The sequence below is a fragment of the Daucus carota genome, chromosome 2, assembly GCF_001625215.2.
Source record: "Daucus carota subsp. sativus chromosome 2, DH1 v3.0, whole genome shotgun sequence".
Lineage (NCBI taxonomy): Eukaryota > Viridiplantae > Streptophyta > Magnoliopsida > Apiales > Apiaceae > Daucus > Daucus carota.
In genome coordinates, this window is record NC_030382.2 from 1,451,608 (window position 1) to 1,464,547 (window position 12,940).

Below are 12,940 nucleotides of genomic sequence, written 5' to 3' on the forward strand. Positions count from 1 at the left end.
CCCCTAAGGAATCTCATTTATCCGCCGTAAAAAGAATTTTGCGATATTTAAAAGGCACTGTTGACCTTGGCCTTTGGTATCCAAAAGGTGTCCATTGAATCTAGTATGTTTTTCTGATTCGGATTATGCCGGACATTTGGTAGACAGAAAAAGTACTAGTGGTACGTGTCAGTTCCTTGGTGGATGTTTAGTTTCGTGGTTTTCAAAGAAACAAAATTCCATATCAATATCCACTACGGAAGCTGAATATATTGCTGCTGCAAAGTGTTGTGCTCAAATATTATGGATGAAACAAACTTTGGCATATTATAATATTAAATTTGATGTTGTGTCAATTCTATGCGACAATACAAGTGCTATTGATTTAAGTAAAAATCCTGTACTGCACTCAAGGTCAAAGCACATAGATATCCGACATCACTTTTTACGTGATCATGTCAATAAAGGCGACATAAAAATGACTCATGTTGAAACTGAGTTTAATATCGCTGACATTTTCACCAAGCCATTAAGTTCCGAAAGATTCGCTAAATTACGATTGGATTTAGGAATGTTGGAACCGGCTAAATAATATTTTGGCAAAATTTATTATAAAATAATATATGAGTAATGCTCATTATTTCAGATATTTCATGTACTTTAAATATGGTAATTAATTCGGATCTTTCAAGTATACTCTAAAAGTTTAGATTTGTCAATAAAGAAATTTATTGATCGAATTTTTCTGAGTCAAAATTCGGGAGTTCATAATTATAATTATATTTATTGTACAAGCAAATTTTAATATTTGTGAGATATCTAAATATGAGAATTATTCATGAAATATTATGCCAAAAATAATTATATCCATTATATTAATCTTTTGTCCATTAACACTATTATAAAATTAATTTATGTGGACAAAACCTCTTTAAGAGTGAATAAAATAATTTAATATGAATCTATTTTTGTCCTTGTGATTCAAGAATATATAATATATGGACAAATGAATATTTAAATAAATAGATTCAAATTCTTTATTTAGTGAGAATTTATCCAAATCAAATAGTTAATTGTCCAATTATTAACTTATTCAAAAACTCGAAGTTAAGGACAATTTACAAATCATGAATATTCAAATATTCCGAGAATTTAAAATCAAGAGAACTAATATCAAATCTCGAATATTTATATTTCAACAAAATAATTCAAAGAAACTTTCTACTTGTCCAAATAAGATTACAAAGTTGATATTCTGAAATGGACAAAATTACATGTCAATACTCGAAATTAAAATTTGAATTAATTTTTTTAATTTATTTCGAAAAATTATCCGAAATAATCAAAATAAGCGTCCAATTAATTCAATACTCAATTTTGGGCAATATCTTTTATTCTTGTATTAAAAAAATCCAGTTATTTTCTCAAATATTTTTTGTAAATGCTGGATAAATTATTTTCAGTTTTAAAATTGTTTTCTCAAAATGTATAATATTTTTAAAAATGATTTTTCAAAAATCAGTTATAAAAACGGCTTTAAACCGACCCGAATGGATCAGACCCGACCCATCCTACATCTTTTAATCTCAGCTGTTGATCAGTTTTAGGGATTTAATCGTAGCCGTATATTCAATAAATACATAAGCCGTAAAATCAGCTGCTTACCTCATTTTTTTTCACCGCCTCTCAGCTGTCTCTCTCGAGTCTCTCTCGCTCTCTCGATTCTTCTCGAAACCCTACCTTTTCTCTGACCAAATCGCCTGATTTCTTGATTGAAATCTCAGTTTTATGTTCGGATACTATACTTTCATGGATCATCTCATCGATTTTGAGATCGATTCTCTCTGCATGTCGGGTTTGAGAAATCAATATTCGATTTCGTGTCCACACACTCAATGTCGATTAATTGATATTGAGATTAAGGCCGAAATCTATATTTGCTGCCTAGATCAATTTAAAAACTCGCGTTTTCATGTTTGAAATCTCTGAAATCGCAAAAATGTTTTAGTTCGATTTAAACCCTAGTTTGAAAATCTCTTGTTTTGGGTTCCAATCGACTTAAATCAGTGTTCTTAGGCATTATTCTTACAAAACAAAAGCTATTCTTCAAAAACCCCAAATATTTTGTGTTCGATTTTAAAACCCTTGTTTCGAATTGGTGTGGTTTTGTGATGAATCGACTCGGAAATGGCTTGATATGCTTTTGTTGATGATTCTGAGTTGATTTGCGTAAAAAGCCCCAATTTCGATTCGCGATTTTGAAACCCTAGTTATAATCGATTATATTTTGAATTGCTCTTACTGTATTTCGAGTGTTTATTGCAGGAATGTGACAAATCGGAGTCAATCAAGTCACTTCGGAATTATAATGAAAGCCGAAGCTCTCAAGTGCATGGCTTTATAAGTGTTTGTTCGAGGCTCGATTTGTATTTAAAGGTAAGTCTCGAGTGTATTTCGACCTCGAGCTCTGGTATGATCTAAAACCCTAATCTTTTTTATTATTTTTTCACTTTTTCGCCCCACTGACACTTTTATTTAGACTCTCTGCAGGTGTGGTGTTGAAATCGGTTCAATTAAAAGATAAAGATTGGTTTTGGCGCTCGAAAATTTGAACTAATATGGCTTGCTAGGCGCTTGAATTTTGTATTTTTGGTTGTGGATTTAGGTAAGTCCCAAGTAGACTTCTAAGCCTTGGGCACATGTATGATTTCACGATCCCTTGTAATTTTAAATTAACATTGGCTGCTGGATGTTGAATTTGATATTGGATGTTTGTGGTGACTGTTGCCAGTTGGATTTTATGGATATATGGATGATGTATGTGCATATATATATGTGTAGTTGTTTAAACTGAATTGAGTTGCTTATTTTAATTGCTCGATATTTGTGATGTCTAGTATGTGTGAATATATGATACATCTTGGTGACATGGCCTTTATGTGTACAATTCATATCCTTTAGTTGCCTTATATATGTATACATGTGTATCATCTGTAACTTATCACTTAACATATAATGCATGCCTAAATAAGACACATACACACACTATGCCCTCATGCAAAGACCTGGCCCGGGAGTCCATTGAGCTCCTTGGTATGTGGATCCCTGGCATGAAACGGCCACATAGATTTTAAGATATAAAATGCTTATTTTGACAAATTGGTGCTTGAATTAAATGTTGTTATTTGATTGATGTGGCTTGTGATGCTTAATTGAGTCCATTAGACTGTTTAGAACCCTTTCAATCAGTCATTTATGTTGAATTTCAGCCCCTGTATGCAATAGTTGTATTTTTTATATTAAGAAAGTGGCTTAGGTGTCTTGGAACTTGTTTCATTACTACTTTTGTGTGCTCCTTGTCCCCCCTGCATTTTTAGAAACTGGACCCCAGCTTTAGAACATTGAATGCTTCTCTTGACTTTATCTGCACACTCACACACTTTTTTTTTCAAAAACAGTGCATATCTCACATTTAATTTATACTCAAGTCACATTGTTGTTGATAGAGGAATTTGGTAATCAACAAAGATGAGGTTCATGGCCGGAATCAAGATCCGTGACGGTGGTTTTGGTCGCCGGAGAGTGGTGGTTGTTTGTTTTAGGGGGTGGCTGAGATTAGGGTTTTGAGTTGGTCTCACGTGCTCTCAACTCATGATCCCCTAATGTGCCTACGTACCCCTATATTTATAGGGGATCAAGCCGTACGTAGTTCTATTACCAAGACTCCTAGTTTGATCAGGACTAGGCCTCTTAGGGATAAGACCAACACGGAGATGGTGACTTATCTCTTAGACGTCCAACGCCTTTAGAGTCCTACTCCAGTTAGAATTAAGCCTTGAGGCCAACTACCTCAGACTCCTAGTCCAAGTACATCACGGATACGACATCATCTCCACTACGGGAGATGACACTAACCGCTACTTTTCGTAGCATGGAGGAGACGTCTAGTAGAGCTGTGACCAATTCCTTGAGGTGCAGGGCGCACCCTTCCCCCTTAGTGAAGGTTCTCACTAAGAGGTAAGACAAGTAAGGAGCCAAGTTACACAATCGTCTCAGTCCCCCAATGAGGGCTAACTCACCAGAATACAGGACCCAGACATAAGATCGGCCTTCATGTCACCCCTGAGGGCCTTCTACAACCGTGATCACCCCAAGCCCCCGCACGAGGACAACCCGGCAGATAGCAGGATTGGGGATTATAGATCACGCTCGGTCGTAACCCGGGAACTACCAGATGAGCCTGATAACTTCCAGATGAGCCTGGCACTAGTCTTCATATACCCCGGAATGGGTTGTCTTCAATATCCCCCGGAGGGGTAGTCTTCATATCCCTTGGAAGGGTCGTCACTGAGACTCACTCATCCTCTCACACAATACGTCCACATGTGGGCGCGAACCCTGAGGGCGCGCCCTTTGTCTTCGCTGTCTTGTCCCATTAGTTGTCTCAACAACAGGTCAGACTTGTCTTCTAATATCCGAAGGCCGCGCCCACGGGATCACCCCGCAAAGGGCGCGCCCTTGGTCTTCTCATGTGGTCAACTTCTTACAAGGACCGCGCTCCTCGGTCACCTCCGAAGAGGGCGCGCCCTCCTCCAACACCATGACCAATTTTGGTCGTAACAGGGTGGACGGAGGGTCGGTCGCGTCCTTCCATCAACATTCTCAAGTAAGGCGTCCCTCCTTGTGACTCGGAGGACGCGTCCTCTTCACGCAACATCGGCGGATTAGTCATGCCACGGAGGGTACGCCCTTCCGTTCAGATTGGTGTCTTCAAGGGTCGGTCACGTCCCTCATTTGTAAGCAGGAGGGCGCGTCCCGATTCTTCTTATAGGACTCTTAGCCCAATTCATGTCTTACTTAGTTAAACTAAGTACATGCCCGGCCCAACGAGGACCTAGCCAAATTTGGCTATAACAAGTACTCCCCAAATTTTCTTGATATTGGAGATGTCAGGGGAATTTTTACTCCGTACCACACATCCTCTTCCGAGAGCGCGTCCGCGCATAGAGGCGCTACATAAGCCACTTCTATTCCTCGACATTTCAAGGTGCAGGCTGTGCACAGGCCTTGCAAGTATATAATGTCAGTGTCTTTGATCATTTAGCAAAGTTGCTAAGCATGAGGCTGGCGCATTTTTATGATGTGTTCATAAGTAATGAGCAATCTTTATGTTGATAAAAGAAAACAGGGGGTGCGACCTATCTGTCGTTGACAGTGGCGCAACTTCGCTTATTCCTCCCAAAGGACACATTCAACCATAACATTCGCGCCAATGAACTTCAACAAAAGAAGGGCGCGCCTTCGCGATGCGAAGGTTGGTGGCTGTTTTTCAGCCTTAATGTGTCCATGGTACCTAGGAACAGTAAATATAAGCCGCGACTTACAGAATGGCGCTGGCTTGTTATAACATGACCCCTTTTTTATCTTTTTTAAAGAATTGCCCAAGTAGAGGGCGCGGCCGATGGCGCTGCCTTACTTGCAATATTTTTTTTTCTTCCAAGGACTGTATAAGCAGAGGGCGCAGCCTTACTTGTAGTGTGAGCTCTCTTGATCTTTTCCAAGGATTAAGCAGAGGGCGCGACCTTTGGCGCAGCCTTACTTTTTCACGCGTGAATCACTTGCTTAAGAAATTCAAAAGAACCACTCCCCAGTCCATACATCATCCCATATGGGGCATCACAAATCTTATCATGGTTTAAGAAACTCCGGTGCATCGCACGGGTCCCAGAGCTTATAGCTCAATGGGGAATCAATAGTATAAAGTGTTATCCAGAGCATATCATGGATATGTAAGATCCAGAGCGTATCATGGATGCGCAAGTATAATGTCCAGAGCGTATCATGGATGCGCAAATATAGTATCCAGAGCGTATCATGGATGCGCAAATAATCATAGCATCCAGAGTAGATCGTGGATGACATCCAGAGCGTATCATGGATGGTTAAAATTCATAGTACCCAGAGCTGGTCATGGATAATTAGGCAACCTTTGAAAGGTCTTAAGTGTATCATGATCAGAGACCTTGCAGGTATCATGCTACGTTCCTGTAGAACGGAGGGCGCGCCCTCATCAAGATGGACAACTCCTTTAGCATGTTGGACTTGACATGCACTCAATTATGTATACGACTTAATAGTGACGGTCAGTGTTACCTCATGACGCGCCCTGTTAGGGGAGCGGCGCGCCCTCTTAGGAAATATTAATCCCGGCACACGACTTAGGAACTCGGGGAGCATCCAACTAGGAGAAGGCACGTCTTTGAAGCATCTTCCTTCTCAACATTTTTATCCTGGAGGCGCGCCCTCATGCGCTTCCTCAAGTGATGAGTACTCCCGGGAGGGCGCGCCCTAGGGAGGGACGTGACCTCTTCAAGACTAGTGAGCTCCTTTCTGAGTATGTTTGTCTTCACAAAAAACCATATGAAGCAATTAATGCATCAGACATACCTGAGGGCGCGCCCTGTCCGAGGGAGGCGCGCAATTCGCTCTCTGATAGAATACTGGTTGGATCCGGCGTACCCTTTTATGATGGCGCGCCTTGTTAGAGGAGGGCGCGACTATTCCTCACGGCGAAGAGGTGTATTTCTCATAAAGGTGATCGAACACCACATTACCTGAAGGCGCGCCCGGTCAGAGGAAGGCACGCACCCTTACAACTTTTCGAGCTAGGCTCCATCTGAATAGCTCTCCCCTCGTAACTTTCCCTAGAGGCGCGCCCTGGCAAGGGAAGGCGCGACTTCTTCGAAAATGTTAAAGGGTGCATCCCTCATGGTGGTGGTCGAACACCACGTTACTTGTAGTTTTCTAAGTGCCATACTTCTAGAGAATGCAGTAACAAGGGGGTTTAGAGTAGAGTTTACCTGGAGGCGCGCCCTGTCAGGGGGAGGCACGCCCTTTGAAACTTTTCAAGCTTCACCCCATTTGAATAACTCCCCGCTCGTAACTTTTCCTTTCATGTCATCATCTACGGTCAGGCCTTCAACACGTGCCTCTCGCGAACCTCGAATCATTTGCTTTGGGGAGGGTACGCCCCTTTAGAAAACCTTTGAGGCTTCCAAGGAGGCGATCTCCTTCCCGTAAAGGCTCAAACCACAACAGACTTGTTAGTAATAACATGTGAAAACGTAGTGAGAATCTTACCTGAAGGTACGCCCTATCAGGGGGAGGCGCACCTTCTTCGGAGGTGTCAGGGATTGCATTCTTCACGGTGGTAGTCGGACACCAGATCTCCTGGAGGTGTACCCAGTCAGGGGGAGGTGTATCCCGTGAGGGGGAGGCGTACCTTTCGAACGCGTCAGGTCTCCGAAAAATGCATCCATTGACGACTCCCCGGTCTAGAAAACCCTGTTCGCAAATTAGGTTACCTCCTAGAATTTCGTTGATGATCGTCCTCCTTCAAACTCCCGATGGAGATATCATCCTTTTCTGGGGATGGAGATGAAGGTCTCCTCTTTTCTTGTGCTCTAGCCATCGCCCTGCCGGAAAACGCTCCTCCTCTATGTGCGAATCTCCGTCGTGTGACATCTCTATATGCGAATCTCTATGTGTGAATCTCTATCGTGTGACATCTCTTCCTCCTAAGATGAAGACCTTGAATAGCCCCTCCTTCTAGCGCCAATTTGTTGATAGAGAAATTTGGTAATCAACAAAGATGAGGTTCATGGCCGGAATCAAGATCCGTGACGGTGGTTTTGGTCGCCGGAGAGTGGTGGTTGTTTGTTTTAGGGGGTGGCTGAGATTAGGGTTTTGAGTTGGTCTCACGTGCTCTCAACTCATGATCCCCTAATGTGCCTACGTACCCCTATATTTATAGGGGATCAAGCCGTACGTAGTTCTATTACCAAGACTCCTAGTTTGATCAGGACTAGGCCTCTTGGGGATAAGACCAACCCGGAGGTGGTGACTTATCTCTTAGACGTCCAACGCCTTCAGAGTCCTACTCCAGCTAGAACTAAGCCTTGAGGCCAACTACCTCAGACTCCTAGTCCAAGTACATCACGGATACGACATCATCTCCACTACGAGATATTACACTAACCGCTACTTTTCGTAGCATGGTAGAGACGTCTAGTAGAGCCGTGACCAATTCCTTGAGGTGTAGGGCGCGCTCTTCCCCCTTAGTGAAGGTTCTCACTAAGAGGTAAGACAAGTAAGGAGCCAAGTTACACGAGCGTCTCAGTCCCCCAATGAGGGCTAACTCACCAGAATACAGGACTAGACATATGATCGGCCTTCATGTCACCCCTGAGGGCCTTCTACAACCGTGATCACCCCAAGCCCCCGCACGAGGACAACCTGGCAGATAGCAGGATTGGGGATTATAGATCACGCCCGGTCGTAACCTGGGAACTACCAGATGAGCCTGATAACTTCCAGATGAGCCTGGCACTAGTCTTCATATCCTTCGGAAGGGTTGTCTTCAATATCCCCCGGAGGGGTAGTCTTCATATCCCTCGGAAGGGTCGTCACTGAGACTCACTCATCCTCTCACACAATACGTCCACATGTGGGCGCGACCCCTGAGGGCGCGCCCTTTGTCTTCGCTGTCTTGTCCCATTAGTTGTCTCAACAACATGTCAAACTTGTCTTCTAATATCCGAAGGCCGCGCCCATAGGATCACCCCGCAAAGGGCGCGCCCTTGGTCTTCTCATGTGGTCAACTTTTTACAAGGACCGCGCCCCTCGGTCACCTCCGAGGAGGGCGCGCCCTCCTCCAACACCATGACCAGTTTTGGTCGTAACAGGGTGGACGGAGGGTCAGTCGCGTCCTTCCATCAACATTCTCAAGTAAGACGTCCCTCCTTGTGACTCGGAGGACGCGTCCTCTTCACGCAACATCGGCGGATTAGTCACGCCACGGAGGGCTACGCCCTTCCGTTCAGATTGGTGTCTTCAAGGGTCGGTCGCGTCCCTCATTTGTAAGCAGGAGGGCGCGTCCCGATTCTTCTTATAGGACTCTTAGCCCAATTCATGTCTTACTTAGTTAAACTAAGTACATGCCCGGCCCAACGAGGACCTAGCCAAATTTGGCTATAACAATTGTTACTTCTTTTAAAGCCAAACAGCCCTTATTCTTTTTACTATAAGTAGCACACACATGCACTGCAATTTTATAACTTCACTTCCTATTTTAAAACTCCTCTGCATACACCTTTCTGCATGGATTTTCAACAACTTCCAAACCCTAGTTTCAAACCCTTGCACACACTTCCACTCATCAACATTATAGACAGGAAATACTACAACAATGCTTTATCCTCTCCTGTCCATAGAAATCAGGTGCACAACAACAACAAATTCTTCCACAAGAAACCAAAATTTACACATCAAAATCAGCAATCTTTTCACAAGCAACCCATTGGCAGAAACCCTAACCCTAACCCTAACCGAAACACTCAAAATGGTGGCCCTTATGCTACTCAGAGTGCTCCCATAGACAAACCTTCTATGCAAACCCCTAAGAGTATTCTAGTAAACTCTGCCAACCTAGGAAAACAATTGATAAGATGCAACACAACATCCAACCTGGGATGATGGTGTCCATTCCACAGAAAGGGGTAGTACATGGTATGCTTATGGCTGGGCAGTGGGATAATTTAATCTTCTTTAGGGGTCAAAACTATCATGTTCATCTTATGGGTGAGTTCTATGCTAACATGATCATACAAAAGGGTTTTGATGATATGTATCTTTTTAATACTGTGGTTCATGGGAAAAATATGCTTGTTGATGTTAACACATTTGCTAGGGCACTTAAGCTAGGATTGCACACACCTTCTCAGCCCCGTGTTAACATTTATGAAAAGTTTTCTTTTCAAAAGAAAGAATATGAGTTGTTTGTTGGATTCTTTTACAACTCTGATGTGCCTGCTGGTTTGTTTGAGGAAGAATGTGCTATAGATTTTAGGCATTTCACCCCCATTTATCAACAACTTGCCATAATCATAAGGTCCAATCTTTTGCCAAAACCTAAGCAAGCAAACTTATTTGACTTTGTTGATCTTAAGGTGATGTTTCAACTAGTTACTAATCAAGTTGAATTCAATATTTGCTATGTGATGCTTCTAAATATGGTTTATGCATTTCAAGAAGATTATATGCCTTATGGATTAATGCTAACTGCCATGTTTGAGCTCTATCACATTCTTACACCTAGGATATTAGCAAACAAAGTTGAACTTTGCAATGTTGCTGGCTTGGTTAGAAATCAGATTCCCTTAGGTGAATGCAATCCTATCCCTGCTGTTAAGATAGTTATAGCTCCTGCTGTCTTGATTCAAGCTCCTGAACCTCTGACTAATATGGATAATAGTCTAGATATTAAGACTTTGCAATTTGAGGTTAAGGTGCTTCAAGAAAATCAAGAGAAAATGATTGCTAGGCTTAATGGATTAGAGCACAAGGATAATGATTCCACTGTTGGGAAAAATGAAGGGATTAGTGATAAAATAAACTTGATGTTTGAGGATAATGTGGTTGAAAACATGATTGATGCTGGTATTAAAGATGATCCTCTTCCTAATCTCACTGATCTATCTGATGAACTTGGCTTTGTGGCTGTTGATGGATCTGCTATGTCTTGATCTGTGGTTGTTGGTATGGTGATCATGCTGTGATTATGCTTCAATCTGGTTCCGGATTTTGGTACTGGTATTTGGTGATTTCAGTTGTGTTTGATGGTTCTTAGAACTCCTTGCTGGAGTTGGTTGTTCTGTAGCTTGATACTGCTATGTATTTGGCTCTTTTAATGTTCTGTATTTTTTTAATCATGTACTTCAGTTTTGTTTGTTTGGAACAGCTTGTGTGAAAGCTGTTAGTTGCTGGTGATGCTATTTCTGGTGTTTAGCATTTCGGTTGCAGGATTCAAGTTCTTGTGTAATCAGTATATAGTGAACTGATTGTATTGGAACTAATTTTGATAAATTATAATGAATTCTGCTTTGACTTGTTGTTTTCTTACTCTTAATACTTATTCTAACAGATTTAGATTTATTTTGCAGGATAAGAAACCACTAACGAAGACTGTTATATTGTTAAGTTTAAGCTTGAAAATAGATATGCATTTGAGAAATCTGATTGCGAACAATAATCATATTCGAACTATTCTGACTTAAAATTTGTGTCCACTGTTGACATTATCGAGTATATATTTTATGCAAAAAAAATCTTGATATTTACTTTGCAAATAAAATTTGCAGGACTTTCTGATTCGAATTATTCAGTTACCTTTTTTACTTAAATCATGTCCGTATGAGACATTATTCGACTTAAGATTGTTTACAATACTGTAAATTATACAGTCGATCATTTGCAAAATATTACAAGTCGAATTCAATAAAATTCGATCAGCAAATTCGAAAAGAAAACACGATTCTTTGACGAAATAATCTAAATTCTTGAAAGAATATATCATGTGAATAAGCCCAAAGAACAAAAGCTTTACTCCGCTACTTACAAACTCAAGAATACAAGCTCGATACCTAAGAATCAAGACACAATGAAGATTCACAAACAAAAAGTCTTGTTAATATCATGACAAAATTAGTCAAAAATGACTTTGAAGCAGAGATCATGTCTTTGTAAATGGAATCCATTATACATTATAGTCTTTTCAAAAAGAGACGAATCATAGATTCTTAACAAATATATCCTTTGGTTATAAAAAGGAATGCACTATTGATATTAATATATATGTAAATTCTCAAGAAAAGAATATTATTGCAATATTAAGGGGAAGCCCTATCCTTTTAAATTTTTTTGGTCTTTATCAACCAAAAGGGGAAGAAGACGTGCAAGTACCAAATTTAAATATTTTTTTTGCACGATCTAAAATTAAAATTTAAATGCACAATCCAATTTAAAAATTTCAAAATTTTTAAATTGGATTGTGCATATCAAAATTTCAAATTTAATATATATGTAAATTGGATTGTGCATATCAAAATTTCAAATTTAAATGCACAATCCAATTTAAAAATGAGAAAAACATCAAAATTTTTAAATTCTACTAATCATTCTTATTTTAGGAAATGATCAAAGGACTTCTCGATACGCTATCAAGAAATTATTGCGAGGATTACAAGTATACTTCCTAAACTCTTTATATGTTATGTGAAAAATATTTTTTAAATTCATGCATACATCAAGGGGAAGCACACACTTGTAAAATTTAAATTTTAGGTTTGTTTGATAAATACCAAAAAGGGGAAGATTGAAAGGATATCTTCGATATTGATTTATTTTGGTATTTATTAAATAAACGTAAGATTTAAATCACTTAGATTTTCCCAATAGGACATTTAATTTAAATGATTATTTCTAAGTGAAAGGTTAATTTTAGCAAGTGATTTGAAAAATGATTTCTGTGTCAAAAATATTTTCAAAAGATTTTCTATGCAATAATCATGCTGAGGAATATCGCTACTATACGATTTTCTCTTTCTTACTATTGCAAGATCAAATTGACATGAAGATGGGAAAAAGGATTTTCACATGTTGATATTCTTTAAAAGCTTCATGTAACATTATTTTCAAAATCTAATATTTAAAGTGATTTATTCCCTATTTTATCAATTTCTTATTTTCCGGGATAAATTAACTTTAATTACTTAAAAATAAATATTTCTCTACAAAAATCATTTTCTATCCAAAAGAAAGATTTATCCTCTCATTTCATTAATATTTTGCCTTACAAATATTAATATCAGTTTTTTTACCATGTGAAATATTTTCTCTTCGGTCTGTCAAATTACCCATTTTTCGGAGAAAAATATTTTAATACTTAGAATGCTTTCCAAAATTATCAAAATCATGATTTATTATGAATTCAAATATTCTAAGTATTTTGGTGTCAAAAATTAGTCAAGGGTCTACTCGTTTTGACCAAATACTAATTTTTCCAGTTTTCGTATATTTCCTTATTTATCGAAGGAAATCAATTTAAATACTCAAATATACTTCC